Below are 15,863 nucleotides of genomic sequence, written 5' to 3'. Positions count from 1 at the left end.
TCCGCAAGCATTCTCTCTTAAGGAATCTGACAAGGATTTTAAAGTGTTTAGTTTTAATTTAAATGTGCTAAAGAGAGGGTTTTTACTCAGGAAGCCACTGAGCTACTCGAGATTGCTATTTGTTTCATTTACAAGCTGTAGTCCTTCTGGCTTAACTGCTTTAAAGGTTGTTCAGAGTTTTTAATATACTTAAAATTGTTTGACAGCTGTGACTTGTCTAGCACTGATATATCCAATAATATCTCACTGTAATGAGAATACTCCCCCTGTCTCTACCCCTCCCCCCAGTGGCTGGCAGCAGAATTTTGCAGGATAAGTTACAGTACTGCATTCAAGTTTTGGTTTCTCTTTTCTCCCACCTTTTAATTTAACCTTGAAGCTGAAAATGTGGTTTAAAGGTATAAGCAATGCTTCTGGGAAATCTATTAAGCACATGGATGACAAAGTGTGAAATCTTGCTTGTGGCATGTGCAAGTGGGTCTTGGATAATCCCAGCTCTTGGTGTTAGTTTGTATGATTTGGCTGTCTCTCTACTGAGGAGACACAGAAATGAAAGAGAGGGATTTATTGGCTGATTCTTTGGAGGAAGCTGGTTACACCACAGTGGTACATGATGAGCAGGAAAAAGCTGAGAAAATGAGTGTCCTCAATGTGGAATTCACAGAGACAGGAGTGCCTGAGGCAAGAATCTGGCAAGCAGACAATGAGCAGGTCATTTCCAGGAGGCAGTTGGCTGCTGACCAGTATTTAAAGCCAAACTTGATCTGTAGGAAAACAAGAAGAAATATGCTATTCAGTGACTTCTCAGGAGCAAGTTGCCTCTGAAAAATGGTGCAAAGACACTAGACTATAGAGTAGAAATGCCATTTCTGTGATAAGTAGAGAGAGGTGAGGGTTGGCCGAGTAGTGGAGAGGGAAAGCTGGTGGGGTCATGATGAGGAGGGTCAGGAGTGGCACACACAAGGAAAGACATTTCTCAGTAAAAATCAGGCTGGTTATAATTATTTGCTAAGTTGGAGAGCAAGTGTATTTTTTTGACGAAATGGACAAGGAAGTTCTATTGGAAAATATGATGTTTCTATACTTTTCAGAAAGGTAGGGAGTGGGGTCTTGGGAGGATAATGTTAGGTGCTAAATGGGCTACTTTGAAATACTGTGGAATTGGCCTTCCTGCAGAAGGTAAGGGCTTTATGAGAATAGGATAGACCACTCTCTGGAATAAGGCAGGCCACTTCATTTTCAGAGATTTCTGGCTTTTTTCTCTTAGATAGATTAAAAAAAAATTGTAGACAATAGGGAAACTGTTGGAAAATTAAGTTTTGTATTCGTGCTGCCCTTAATAACAACGTGCAAAATGTGTTATATCCTATTCTGTAAAGTGAGAGTAGTTGTGTTACCGGATACCGGAAAGGGGTCCTGACCCAGACCCCAAGAGAGGGTTCTTGGATCTCATGTAAGAAAGAATTTGGGGTGAGTCCATAGAGTAAAGTGAAAGCAAGTTTATTAAGAAAGCAAAGGAATAAAAGAAGGGCTAGTCCATAGGCATAAAAATAGTTATCCATTTTTATGGTTACTTCTTGATTATATTCTAAATAAGGGGTGGATTATTCATGAGTTTTCTGGGAAAGGGATGGGTAGTTCCCCGAACTGAGGGTTCCTCTCCCTTTTAGACCATATAGGGTAACTTCTTGACATTGCCATGGCATTTGTAAACTGCCATGGCATTGGTATGTGGTACCGTGTAGTACCATGGTGTAGCGGTGAGGACGACCAGAGGTCACTCTCCTTGCCATCTTGGTTTTGGTGGGTTTTGGTTGCCTTCTTTATGCATCCTGTTTTATCAGTAAGGTCTTTATGACCTGTATCTTGTGCTGACTTCCTATTTCATCCTGTGACTAAAAATACCTTAACTTACTGGGAATGCAGCCCAGCAGGTCTCAGCCTTATTTTACCCAGCCCCTGTTCAAGATGGAGTTGCTCAGGTTCAAATGCCTCTGACAGTTGTTTCAGCAGTAAAATAATCAGAAGGCAGTGGTGTTTAAAGCACATTTAAAATGTAAGCTTACAGGGTTGGTGGTCAGTTCCTGCCCCTAGAGCCTTCTCTTGGTTTCCTTCAGAGGAACTAAGATGAAGCCAGCTATGTGTCACTGTCAACAGGCAGGGCTGGCTGTCCTGTCTTCCCCTGGAGTGGCATATCACACTTAATTCATTATGAAGCAGTAGTTTTGGGATAAGGAGGAATGTTAATTTATGGACAGAACCTATGGTTATATGTGCTAAATATGGTTATATGGTTATGGTTATATGTAGGTCAGGTGTGTTTTAATTACTCACCAACTAGCTCAGGGCTTTGTTTTGCTAATGAAAGGTCACAGACACACACAGAGACGTGCACATAGACACAGAGTATAAGAGACAGTGACAGTTAGTTTTGGCTGTGTTTCTTGTTTATTTTTTGTGATTTCAATTAATAACACATACCTAGTAGTCAGAAACACACATCAGGAGCCTCAAATGTTTTGTGTATGCTTTTTAAAAAATTTGCAATTCAAGAGGCTTAATTTTTGTTTGAGCATTAGCTGATTTGGAACCATGAAGTCCTCATAGCAGATGTTTAGAATTTGTGTTCTCAAAAAAGCCTTATGTTGATATTGTTTTATCAACTTGTGCACTGTGGCTTTTACAGAAAACACTTAATTCAGTTTTAGTAACCTTCTAGGACTTAGGACCCACAGTCCCCAGATGGTGAAATGCAGCAAAGCCTTGGTATCACATGGTTAGCCTGTGTGGGGCGGGAGTGCTTGAGGCCAAACCAGGCGGTACGAGGGCCTGCACTGATTTATACACAGTAAGCACTATGACTATTGCAATGTTTACACCTCTATTTTTGGATTCTAAGATTTAATATCAACAATCTTCACTTTTGGACTCACTGCTACATTTCCAATTTTGGAGCGAGTGCAATACAGTCATCTCTGTGTGAAATATTTCCCTGTGATGGTTTTGTGTGAGGATAACAGACTCTAGAGATAATTATTTTAACATTGCTGTCACCATTTCAGCAGGTAAAAAGTTGCTTCCTATTTTGAGCAAAGTTTGATCTTGAAATAGGAGCCGAATGGAAGCGGAGGGTTCATGGTCAGAATTTGTGGGCAGTAAGGTGGAGAGAGGCAGGGATGAGTTTAGATTAGCGAGGGTGTGGCAAATTAAGCAGAGGAGGTTAGACTTAATCTTGTAGATGGCGAGCAGGGAGTTGTAAGGATTTTTGAACAGGAGGTGAAATGAAACTATATTCTTACTTTTCTTTCTCCAGACCCTATGAAGAAAGCCTGTGCTCCTTTAAGGAAGATTAGGCTGGCACATATAACCCAGGATGGCCTGTGGCAGAGGGCTGTTGTCTTAGGTTTGTCAGATGATTGCAGAGGAAGAGGAAATTAAGAATATGTAAAGAACTCACCATCTTCTGTTTTTTTTCTCCACCCTTATCAAAGAAAAGAATCACCCATAGTTTCGGTATTTAAATTCAATCATTACGCACATTTTGGCCAGTCTGCTCCTAGTCTGCTTTTTTTTTTAAATATGACTTTTTTCCCTTTAAAAAATTTAGATATACTTAACTTGTAATAAAATTTGAAGAACAGATCTTAGGCAATGAACGTTCAATGAATTTAGCAATTATATATACTTGTATAGTCATCACTGCAAATGAGATCTGGAACATTGTCATCTCCCCAGAAAATTCCCCTTTTGCTCTTTCCTGTTTTTCCTTGTTAAACCTTTTTTTCTAATCTTACTATATATACATTATCATTATGATGTAAACATGCTCTCCTGTAATTAAATAATCTTTTAAAAGCATAATTCTGATGGTTCCTGACACTCCATTATGTGGATGTACCATTGTTTACTTAACTGATTTTCCAATTTGGGATATTTAAACAGTTTCCAAATTTCCACTATTAAAAGTAATACCATCATGAGCACCAAAGAGACATTTTGAAGTAATAAATAAAATGACTTGTTGACAAATTGTATATAGCAGATAAAGGAGAAGAGTTAACAAAAACTCCAGAGGGTTAAAAAAATAGTGAACTTCTTGAAAGAATGGGGAGGTGGGAGGAGAATTCTCTTTGAGAGATAAATGGAGTCCAATGAGAGTGAAATTGGTTTTGACCAGCCTGAATTTGAGATGATAGTGAGATGTCAAAACTGCTGTATATGTAACTGGAAGTAAAGAAATTAAGGATATCCATGTGCCCTGGACACAGAGGTCATAGTGGAAAAGGTGATAGGGGACTGAGTATTGAGAGGAGAGCAGCATACTAAGGGCTGAGACTTGTTCTACCTCTAGTGCTGACCTTTATTTTTCTTTTTGGGGAGGTTGTGTACTTCTTCACTGGATGAAATCATGACTTGGAGGCGTTCATTTGAATTTTGCATTCAGTAATCCCAGATCCTGAACATGCTTTATTTTTCTATTTTATTTTATACTAAGACCCACTAATGTAGTTGGTGCTAATTCTGAGAAAGAAAACTGTTGTGAAGATCTCTCAGTTTATTTTGGCTAAGATTAGAGTATCTGCCATTTTTTGTTTGTTTGTTTTTTTGCTGTTGTACTGGACTCTTCCCCACTAAAAAGAGACTGATTTTTTTTTGCATAAGCAAATTAAATTACTTGAATTAGCAGAAGTTACTGGAGAATGGAAGAAATAACTTAATAGGAAATAATCAATAACTTTTGAGTAAATAGGGTATATTGAACCCATGCATATGTTTACTTTTATTCCCTAAAATCTCCCCACAATCACTGAAATGAAAAAGTTATTACTGAAAAGAAATAAAACCCACAAGAACAAAGCAAAATAGATCTCAAAATTAACATTTTGGAAGCTAGAAAGCAAATGAACAGTGGTTACTACCTTGGTCGATCAGAGAAAGCTGAACCCAAAGCAGCAGCAAGGAAAGTCAAGACAGGGCAAGTCACATGCACAACTCCGAGGAACTTCAGAAAGATAACCTCTCAAAGGAAGGGTGCATGGGGGCGAAACAGGAGATTCGCTGGAAAGTCTGTATAAGAAGTAGCCAGAATTCCTTTTCTCCCATTCTCCCAAAACCAGGTAGCCATGTAACTGCTCTCTCAAATCCCAGCAGAACACTGAAGCTTTACTCTCTGGAGAGGCTAAACTAGAGGGAATCTGGACTTGGGGACATTACGCACAGCTGAGAGCAGTGCGCACCTTTCTGAAAGTAGGACACTATGTTGAATTGAGACTAAACCCACTCAGTTCCCAGATACCTTATGCACTCTAGCCAGGAGATTAGATGATTCTTCTCTGGAGAATCAGGCAAGCCCAAGAGAAAAGACCTAAAGACAAAACTTAAAAGGGAGTTCTGGAGGGAGGGGCATGAACAGGTGGTAAGGAATTAGCCCAGCCAGTCTCACTATAGGCAAGCCCACTAGTCAACTGGTGCCATGTTGTACCCACAGAGCCCCTATTTTAAATATGACTGTAGACAGTGGCTCACCCCTGTAGTCCCAATGCTATGGGAGGCCGAGGCAGGTGGATTGCCTGTGCTCAGGAGTTTGAGATCAGCCTGAGCAACATGGTGAAATCCCATCTCTACTAAAAATATAAAAATTAGCAGGGTGTGGTGGCACATGCCTGTAGTCCCAGCTACTTGCGGGGCTGAGGTGGGAGGATCACTTGTGTCCAGGAGGTTGAGGCTGCGGTGAGCTGTAATCGCACCACTGCACTCCAGCCTGGGTGACACAGTGAGACCCTGTCTCAAAAAAACAAAACAAAACAAAACAAAAAACAAAACTATGTGGCACTGTGGTTAAGAGCTTTGTATAAGGCCCTGTGGTTAAGACTTTTTAGGTTTGAGTCCTCTCTCCTGACATTAATACTTAATTAAAACTTAGTTTGACTTAGTTTGGTCTAATTTAGAACTTTATATGAAAGGAATTAAACAGCTTATATATGTTTGGGGGGTTTGGTTATGACTGCTTATCCTTTTTACTGTTTGATGAACGTTTAGGTTGTTTCCAGTTTGCAGCTATTATAAATTCTGCTTCTGTTAACTTGATTATACTAGTTTGGCATTAGTGATCACTGCATAGAGGGGGCCAGCTCAAATGTCTTTCTTTTTCCCTTGAATCTTTCTTTCTTTCTTCCCTCCCCTTCCCCCAGTCTCTTCTCTTTTCCTGTCTTTGTGGCACCTCTGTCTTCTGATGAACATGCCACAGGTCAAGGAGAGTGGAAACAAAAGACAAAATCCTTTCTTTCACTCAGTTTTTCCCTGTTGTCCCCTTCTAACGAAGTGTTGACATAGTCTTCCAAACCATGCCTGTATTTACATTTGATCTGTATTCAAATTCTATTGTTTCTCTATTCTTGATATCTCATGGACAGATTCCTTTCTTTCATACAGTTGGCAATGCTCCGATCTTCTAGAGACTCCGTGTCTAAGGGGACCAAATTATTTGTAGAAGCAATCACCGTATGTTAAATCTAGTTATACCAATTCATCATAACAATTATCAGCTAAATACTCCGACTGCTTCTAACAGCAGTAAGCAGCAATAACAATGAAAACAGTGTTTGTTTTTTGGTCTGTGTAAATCTGTAGTGTATACCCAGTAGAGTAAAAAATAAATACTTGATGCAGGAAATATAAATAAAAATGATGTCTTCCTTGTGTGTTATGAAAATAGTACATGGCCAAGACTTCTATTAATTTAATACTGCCTTTTGAATATTGGCTATATTTAAAAATTCTAATTGGGTATTATAAGTTTTAAGCTTTTTTTTTTTGATATTCCCTTTCTTCAATTGCCTGTTAAACTTCTGATCGTTTTAATATGTTCTTTCTGCCTCATTTCAGGAATCATATTTAGTAGAATAGTTGTTACGTCCTAGAAAGCCCTGCTAATACAGATTTAAGTATGACATTAAATGTGTAACAATAATTACTAATTATTCCTAAAGTATATTTGAATAATTACTAATTATTTCTAAATGTGTAACAATAATTACTAATTATTTCTAAAGTAATTACTCACTTTAGAAATCTCCTTTTAAATCCTCTTCCGGATTTCTAGATGTTGTAAAACAAACCTCACAACTGTCACAAGTGCATGTTTCTTAGTCACATGTAAACAATGCACCCTGTCATTGGTTCAGTGAATGTCTTCACAAAAGTATAGAGCTTTGTCCGCAAATGCAGTTTTATGATAAAGATATGGACAGGCTTGCTGGAGTGGCTTGATCATACCTACTTGTTACAGTATTTCAGATAGTTCTTATCATGCAACCGAGATCTACACTTGTGATAAACAAGGATATTGAGGAGATTATTTTGACTCAAGGAATCATATGTAACTCAAATGAACATGTTTGGAATAATAATGTCTGAAAATTATTATTATTGATGACATTACATAGCAAATACAGTTAAATATTTAATATGTTAGGCAATAAAGCTAGACCTGCAGTGGATGGCTTATTCTAGGAAATTGTCAGACTGACTTAAATTTAAATTTCTGGTCCTTAGAATTAGGTGTTAAGGACATGCCTTTTTTTTTTTTTTTTTTGATAGAGTCTAGCTCTGTCGCCAGGCTGGAGTGCAGTGGCGTGATCTTGGCTCACTGCAACCTCTGCCTCCTGGGTTCAAGCAATTCTCCTGCCTCAGTCTCCTGAGTAGCTGGGACTACAGGCACGCGCCCCTATGCCCAGCTAATTTTTGTATTTTTAGTACAGATGGGGTTTCACCATGTTGGCCAGGATGGTCTCGATTTCTTGATCTTGTGATCTGCCTGCCTTGGCCTCCCAAAGTGCTGGGATTACAGGGGTGAGCCACCATGCCTGGCCAGGACATGCCTTTATAGTATAATAACAGATTTGAATGGTTTCTTAAATTCAGATAACTTTTAAGTAGCTGTGTTAATTCATATAGATGACAAGGTTTTAAAAAAGACTTTATACCTAGTCTGAAGTGGAAACTACAGTAGATTTATTGTGGTAATTAAGATACATAGTTTGGCTTTAGAAACAAATTATTTGATTGAACAAATTACCAGTGAATTAAATTAAGTGGTAATTGAAAGCTTACAAATTTTGCCATTTGTTTCCTAATTAAAGCATCGGCTTAAAAGATATTTGTCTGCTCTGATTCTAAGTCCCTCAAGCATAATTACAAATGCCTTGAGATCTTTCTATGTTTATTTATCAATAATTATCTATAATTAATTTAAAGGAGCTGACATTTAAAAATGTCAGATTTGAGAGGTTCTTTATTATTGAGACCATTAACAACTCTTAAATTTGGTGTTACCAAAAGTAACTTGACGTTATATATGTGTTATTATTTATTATTTTTATGTTAGAAAATTTGGTTAGAATTTTAGTTCTTATTCTTACAATTGAATATGTATGTATGTATGTATGTATGTATGTATACATGGGTTTTCTCCATTGTGGCCACTCTGGTCTCCAACTCCTAGCCGCAAGTGATCCTCCCGCCTCGGCCTCCCAAAGTGCTGGGATTACAGGCATGAGCCACTGTGCCTGGTGTTAGGGTTGAATATTTAATATAAATTCTAGTATGTTTGAAAATAGTCTTAGGTGTTTAAATGTCTGATTTAGAGATTTAAAGTAAGTCTTGCTTATATTCATATTTTTGTTTCAGATTTAATTGTTTTCTAAAAATGACATTCATGGTAAATATTGATGATTTGCCTATTTTCGTTCAAGGTTCAATTTCACTGTATCTACTTAGATTCATCTTTTGTGCTAACATAAAATATTATGAAAATAATACGGCCGGGTGCAGGGGCTCACGCCTGTAATCCCGGCACTTTGTTTGGGAGGCCGAGGCGGGTGGATCGCCTGAGGTCAGGAGTTTGAGACTAGCCTGGCCAACATAGTGAAACCCCATCTCTACTAAAAATACAAAAAATTAGCTGGGCGTGGTGGCGGGTACCTCTAATCCAGCTTCTAGGGAAGCTGAGGCAGGAGAATCACTTGAATCGGGGAGGTGGAGGTTGCAGTGAGCCAAGATGGTGCCATTGCACTCCAGCCTGGGCAACAAGCATGAAACTCTGTCTCAAAAAAAACAAAAAACAAAAACAAACAAATAAAAAAAAACCATGATGACCTAAGTGACAGCATTGCATTTACTAGCCCCTCCTGGTTGTAAATGATTAAATCATTTTGGTTTCTTTCTAATGCATAATGAATTATTGAATGAATGAATACATAAACTGGATGAGAAAACTCAGGGATATCATTGAAATTGTTACTTGCATGATGAGGTCTTAATGTGAATAGTGCTGGAGAAATAGTGGCAACTTTAAATTTCCTGGAATGTTTTCTGTTTAGCATCATTCATATAGTCTTTTTGGTTAGAAAATTTACCTTTTAGATGTAATCTTAAAATTCACTTTATAGCCATGATAACATTCTTTTTGTATTTATAGTTGATATGCTTGCAATATTGTATAATTGTATGAACTTACAGTTTCACAGATGAAAGGGGGAAAATATCTTTGAGGTCAGCTAGTTCATCTGCTTTTATTCAAGAAAGATGATACTCAACCATCTAGAAAATATATTCTAAATCACAAAGATGATTTAAATTGACTCGTTATACTGTGGTACAAGTGGTCCCCTGATCACATTACATGCCCAGTGTACCAGAGCCTCAAATCTTAACAAAAATATAACTACAGGAAATTCAAAGTATTCATGAATTTAAAAAAAGCACTCATTGTATTGTCCTTATCTTTCGTGTGTATTTTTTTATTAATATTGGCAGATATTTAATGAGTAGCTATTAGGTGCTAGCCACACTCTGTTCTATTATAATATTTTCCTTAACAACAAAATGCCAATCAAAATCATAGTGTAAAATTAGTAATTTCTATGGAAATGGATTAGGAATGGTGATTTTTTTTCTGCAGTAATTTAAATAACTATTTAGAAATATAACAGTTGTATTTTGCTCTTGCAAGTCAAAAAGTAGTAAGTTTAATAAAAAACTGATAAAAATATGCCTAAATGCTTCTTCCTCTTTTGTTTATGAGGCCATGAACTTGGAAACTTTGTAGTCTCTTCTTTCACATTTGGCCAAGAATTTGACTTTTTTTGTTTTTGTTGCAGCACCATACTTAACAATAGTCAGCAGTAAACTAATGTACTGAAAAATAATAGAGCAGCCGGGCCCTGAAAGCAAGCAGTTATGAGGTCCTTGACCTTGCCCTTCAGTAGAGGTTCTTAATATTAGTGTTATTTTAGGGTTGTCAGATTTAGTAAGTAAAAATACAAGGCATCTAATTAAATTTGAATTTCAGATAAGTAGTGAATAATTTTTTAGTATAAGACTGTCCCAAATATTGCATGGGACGAACTTATACTAAAAAATTATTTGTCATTTATCTGAAAGTCAGATTTCACCAGTGTCCTGAGTTCTATTTGGCACCTCTAGTTATTTTCATTTATTGTATATTAGGTGCCAGACATTCTGAGATGAATAAAGAGTCCTTGAGTGCTTCAAAATCTAATTGGGGGAGACAAAAAGAAGGGATGTGAGGAAGAGAGTACCGGAAAGGAAACTGCAGTAATCAAGATGTTTGCTGCTGGAGGTCTGAACCGGCAGTGGGGATGAGAGATCGTTATAGTTCTTTGTTAATGCTGAGCGAAGTCATCCTTTGAGTGGCACTGGCAGGCAAAAAAACTCAGAAGGAGCTGATGAGAAAGGAGAGATGAGAAAATGAGAGTAGTAAAAATGTTAAAAAGAAATGGGAGTAGGGAAGATGAGAGGAAAAAGAGAGAAATAAAGAAGTCAGGTCCATCCACGGTCTTCAGGGGTCGGGGTGGAAGTGGTGTATCAGAAGGAACCCTGGGAACTTTCTCTGTGTTTCATGGTAATTTGTTACCCTGAAAAACTTGCAAGCTCTTTGCACCACAGTTTCCTAAGATGAAGGGGCTGGATAAGATAATTTCTAACCTGATCTGATTCTAAAAGCTCGTTAGTGGAGGTTTTCTGTCTTTGAAGAGGGGTTGTCCAGGTTTTGACATCCTTTCCTCCCATCCCTTCAGCCTTGCTTTGTCCTTATAGCCACTTTTTGGAGGCCAGGCCAGTGACTTCAAGCCTCCTTTTTTTCTTTCTTTCTTTTTTTAATAGAGAGATGGGGGTCTTGCTATGTCACCAGGGCTGGTCTTAAACTCCTGGCCTCAAGTGATCCTCCTGCCTCAGCCTCCCAGGCATGAGTCACTGCTCCCAGCCCCTTCAAGCCTTTAGTTTGATCCTAACATCCAATGTGTATTCTAATATCTTTGGTATGAAAAGGAATTAGACTACCTCAGAGGCATTTATTTCTTAAAGTTTTTTTTTACTTTGCACTGACACCAGTGTAGTTTAAAATACAATATTTGAAAAAAAAATGTATCTAATATACTTTAAAATTTCCTTTTGTTCATTTTTGATAGTCCACTTTTGAATGAATAAAATAGGAGGTATAGGGCTAGAACTTCATATATTTTAATATAATAGAGACCGTTTGTGACTTTGGAAATACCTGAATGCATTTTAATCTAGCCGCATAGGCTCTTCACAAAACTGTTGCATGGTGGGGAGTGATGTTGGTGCTTACTCATGGCTGTGATACATTTGCATAAGCATGCAAGTGCCATTACCTATTTAATAATCCATTTAACCGTAAACTATAAATTAAAAGTGACTGCCAGTGATAAAGGAAGATTTAATGGAAGCAAATTTACTATTTAGGACCTTGGTTTTTAACCATTTTTAGATCTTGGAAGTCTTTTGAAAATCTGATGAAGGCAACTGGCCTTTTCCCAAATTGGACTAACATACAAACTGTTGCAGATAAATCAGGGGATTTAGAGACACGCCTCCCCGCTTCCTCCCCCGTGCCCCAATGGAAGCCCATCCACGGATGACCTGATTTTAAATTTATGATTTTGGAGCTCAACTGTACAGTTAAACTGGTTCATTCATTTAATTCTTAAATCATTCATTCATGAGCCAAGCTCTCTGGTATTGTGGGAGGCTGTGATTTTTTTTTTTTTCCTGATAAGCCTTTGGCACTCCTGGAGGCTGTGATTCTTAACTCTCGCTTGACAGCGGTAGTCTTATATAAACAAGTTCAAGACCCATTTTCATCTTGCAATGGAAGGTGTAACTCACAGTGTATATCTTTAATGTATGCTTTAGGACTGTGTTTATCATTCATAGTCCTCTTGCTTTAATACAGCTTTTAATTTCCATTTAGTTAACCATTTACATTCTTATCCTTATAATCACACAATTTTCAATTGCCTTTCCGTCCAAATCTTTATTTATAAACTTTTTTTTTTTTTGGTGCTCCCATATAGCCATCATCTTTAATGCTGCACAGTATTCCACTGAGTTGATAAACCTCTCTGATGCCGGACATAAAGGTTATTTCCAGTTTTACAGTTTTTGGAGAATGTTGCAAGTGACAGCTTTAAGTAGCTTTTTCACTCTTATCTTGGATTAGTTTCTCAGGGCAAATTCTCAAGGATGGGAGTAATGGCTCATTTATAACATTTTTATTAATTACCTAGTATATTCCAGGCTGGGTCAGAGGTTTGGCTGTTTCTATGACACTTGATATGCTTTGCCATTCTTTCCCATTGTGGTAGAGAACTACTTCACCAATCCAGTCAACTCTGAATTGTCCAACCCAGCAGACATGTGCTTTCTCATTCCTCATTTGGTGAATGTTTAGAAGTAAACTAAATAAAGCATGACAGAAAGATAAATCTGAAGAAATAACAGTGTGTAGCTAAATGAAATGTATATACTTATAGAACTACCTGCCTTTTGGATTATTTACCCAACTTGGCCTTCTTTTGCTGTGTTAACTGAGAGATGAAGTTTTGACTAAGTCAGAAGATTAGAACACAATATAGGGATAAACATCCTTAGAAATAACTTACATTTATTCAAGTCACCTAGAAAATGTTGAAATTTGTTTAAAGCAAAACCACAATACCCAGCTTTGTTAATATATCCAAACTTCTATTTTGTGAATATTTATTAAATGCTTAGTATATGCTGGGAAGACAAATGTGTTGTATATTCCTGATTAGTTATTAGTAGGGAGAGACAAATACCTAAACAGATAGTTGCTGCAGCGTGCAGTGGACACTGTAAGAGAGTTTATATGCCCAGGAGTACAAAGGAAGAGAAGTTTCTGTTTCTTTACCCAGATTTTTTACTATAGAGAAGCCGCCTTTTCCCCCCTTTCATGGTTTACTTTCTTGTCTTGGGAGAGGAAAAACACTTGTTAAAAAGTGTAGTACATATAAATGACTCAGTTGGGATGAAGACTCAGTTTTTGAATTACATGTATAGTTTAATGAAGATTCAAAGTTGAGTAATTAAAGAACCTTTGCCCTGTCAATTACATTATAGCTGGCTGGTTGAAGGGAAGTCGTAGGTTGATAGTTATCTGAAAAGTCACTTATTTCTTCATAAAAATAATTTCTAGTAATCACTGGAAGGGACAAAAATATAATAATAGAACTGTGTGTGGTGTCATTAGCGATAGCAAAAGCATATTCTCACATGATCATTTTTTTCTGTCATCTAGGCTAACGAATAAGAAAGTTGGTCTACCTTTTCTTCTAGAAAGAACACTGGGGATCCTGACAGCCTGGGTCCAGTTATAACTCTGCTGGTTACTAATTGTAACCTTAGAGCTTAACAACACCCATGCTTCTGTTTCCTCAATGGTAAATCAGGGATCGTAATAGTGTACACTTCATAGGACCACCAAGTCCAATAGATACTGCTCTATGCTCATCTTAGCCTCTGAACAGCATTTGCTGCTCTTGACCTCTTCCTTAAAACACTATTCTCTCTTAGCTTCTGAGACCCCAAACTCTAGTTCTTTTCTATTATCCCCTGCTTCTTTTCATTTGCTCTTCTTCTTCTACCCAATTTCTAAATACTGGGTGCCCAAGGACCCTTTCTGTCTTTTTTTTTTTTTTGAGATGGAGCCTGGCTCTGTTGCCCAGGCTGGAGTGCGGTGGTGAGATCTCGGCTCGCTGCAAGCTCCGCCTCCCGGGTTCACGCCATTCTCCTGCCTCAGCCTCCCGAGTAGCTGGGACTACAGGCGCCCGCCACCACACCCGGCTAATTTTTTGTATTTTTAGTAGAGACGGGGTTTCACCGTGTTAGCCAGGATGGTCTCAATCTCCTAACCTCGTGATCCGCCCGCCTCGGCCTCTCAAAGTGCTGGGATTACAGGCGTGAGCCACCGGGCCCGGCCGACCCTTTCTCGTCTTTTTGTTTACTCCTTTCCAAGGTGATCCCTTTGGTCCGGTGGCTTTAAGTATTATCTATATGCTGCTGAGTCTTATATGTCTCTGGTTCTGACCTGTCCAGCTCAGAGGTCCAACTTCATATTTCTAATTGCCTCCTAGATACTGCTCCCTTAATATGTCTCTAACTAGGTCCCTGGATCTCTCCGCTAAAATAAGCAAGTAAAGAAATAAACTTTTCCCTTTTCCAGTAATCTCCATCTTCGGTTAATGGCCTCAGATCTATGTCTTGTCCTTAATTAGTTCTTTCACATCATATATCCAAGCCAGCAGCAAAGCACTACCTTTTTGAATCAATCTATTTCTGTCTTCCCTACCATCCTTGCCAAGCCAGCGTCATTCCTTGTCACATTCACAGCCTTCTAACTTGTCCTCTTCCTGCCTATTCTATACATAGCTGTTGGAGTGATTTTTTTTTTTAAGCAAAAATCAGATCATGCCACTTCTCTGTTTTAAGATCCACTAATGGCCTCTCATTGCACTAAAATAAAATTGAATCTCCTTCCCGTAGCTTACCCATCTGAGCTCAGTTTCCATAGCTAGGAAATGGGGATAATTGTGGCTTTAACTAGAATATAGTAAGTTCCATGAGGGCATGGATTTTTATCTGCTTTGTTCACTACTGTTTTCCTAGTGCCTAGAACAGTGTGTACACGTAATAGGCACTTAATAATTATTTACTGGATGAATAAACACATTCAGATTATGTGGATACCCCAAAGCCTTTCTTCTTTCCTCTTTCAGAGCAGTATATTATGTAGCTCAGTATTTTCTGCATTACATAGGAAGGCCAGCAAAGGCTTCTGATGCAATATCTCCTTTCTTTTTCCCTTCTCACTTTTTACGCATGTTCTCCTGTCCCTCCCTGTCTTATGTTTGGGTCATTAGGAGGATATGTTTGGGTCATTAGGAGAAAGATGAGTGGGTGAGTGGGGCAAGAAACAGAAACCAGAAAGGAATCCTGAGACTAGTACCAACAACATTTAAAACATAAACATTTTACTATAGAAATCTTGTAATAGGCCAGGTGTGGTGTCTCACGCCTGTAATCCCTGCACTTCGGGAGGCTGAAGTGGGCAGGTCACTTGAGGTCAGGAGTTCGAGACTAGCCTGACCAACATGGTGAAACCTGGTTTCTACTTAAAAATACAAAAATTAGCCGGGTGTGGTGGCATGCGCCTGTAATCCCAGCTGCTTGGGAGGCTGAGGCAGGAGAGTCACTTGAACCTGGGAGGCAGGAGGTTGCAGTGAGCCAAGATTGCGTCACTGCACTCCAGCGTGGGTGACAGAGCGAGACTCCGTCTCAGAAAAACAAAAGGAAATATTGTAACATATACAGAAGTAATAGATAGTATAATGAATCCTTATCTCTTCATCACCCAGTTTCAACAGTTATCAACTCATGGCCATGTTTTGAACAACCATTGTTTAATTTGGATCTTGCCTATAGTTAAGGAATGCCTAGTTTATAGAGGTTTATATCACAGA

General features: G+C 38.3%; 1 protein-coding gene across 7 annotated transcripts in view; it reads left to right on the top strand.

Annotated features, from left to right (window-relative positions):
* The window catches only part of PPP2R5E (protein phosphatase 2 regulatory subunit B'epsilon), a 170,815-nt gene that overhangs the window by 102,330 nt on the left and 52,622 nt on the right, over positions 1-15,863 (top strand). The gene's annotated exons all lie outside the window — the stretch shown is intronic.

The sequence above is a fragment of the Pan paniscus genome, chromosome 15 (genome assembly GCF_029289425.2).
Source record: "Pan paniscus chromosome 15, NHGRI_mPanPan1-v2.0_pri, whole genome shotgun sequence".
In the NCBI taxonomy this organism is placed as follows: domain Eukaryota; kingdom Metazoa; phylum Chordata; class Mammalia; order Primates; family Hominidae; genus Pan; species Pan paniscus.
This window is presented reverse-complemented; position numbering and strand designations above follow the sequence as displayed.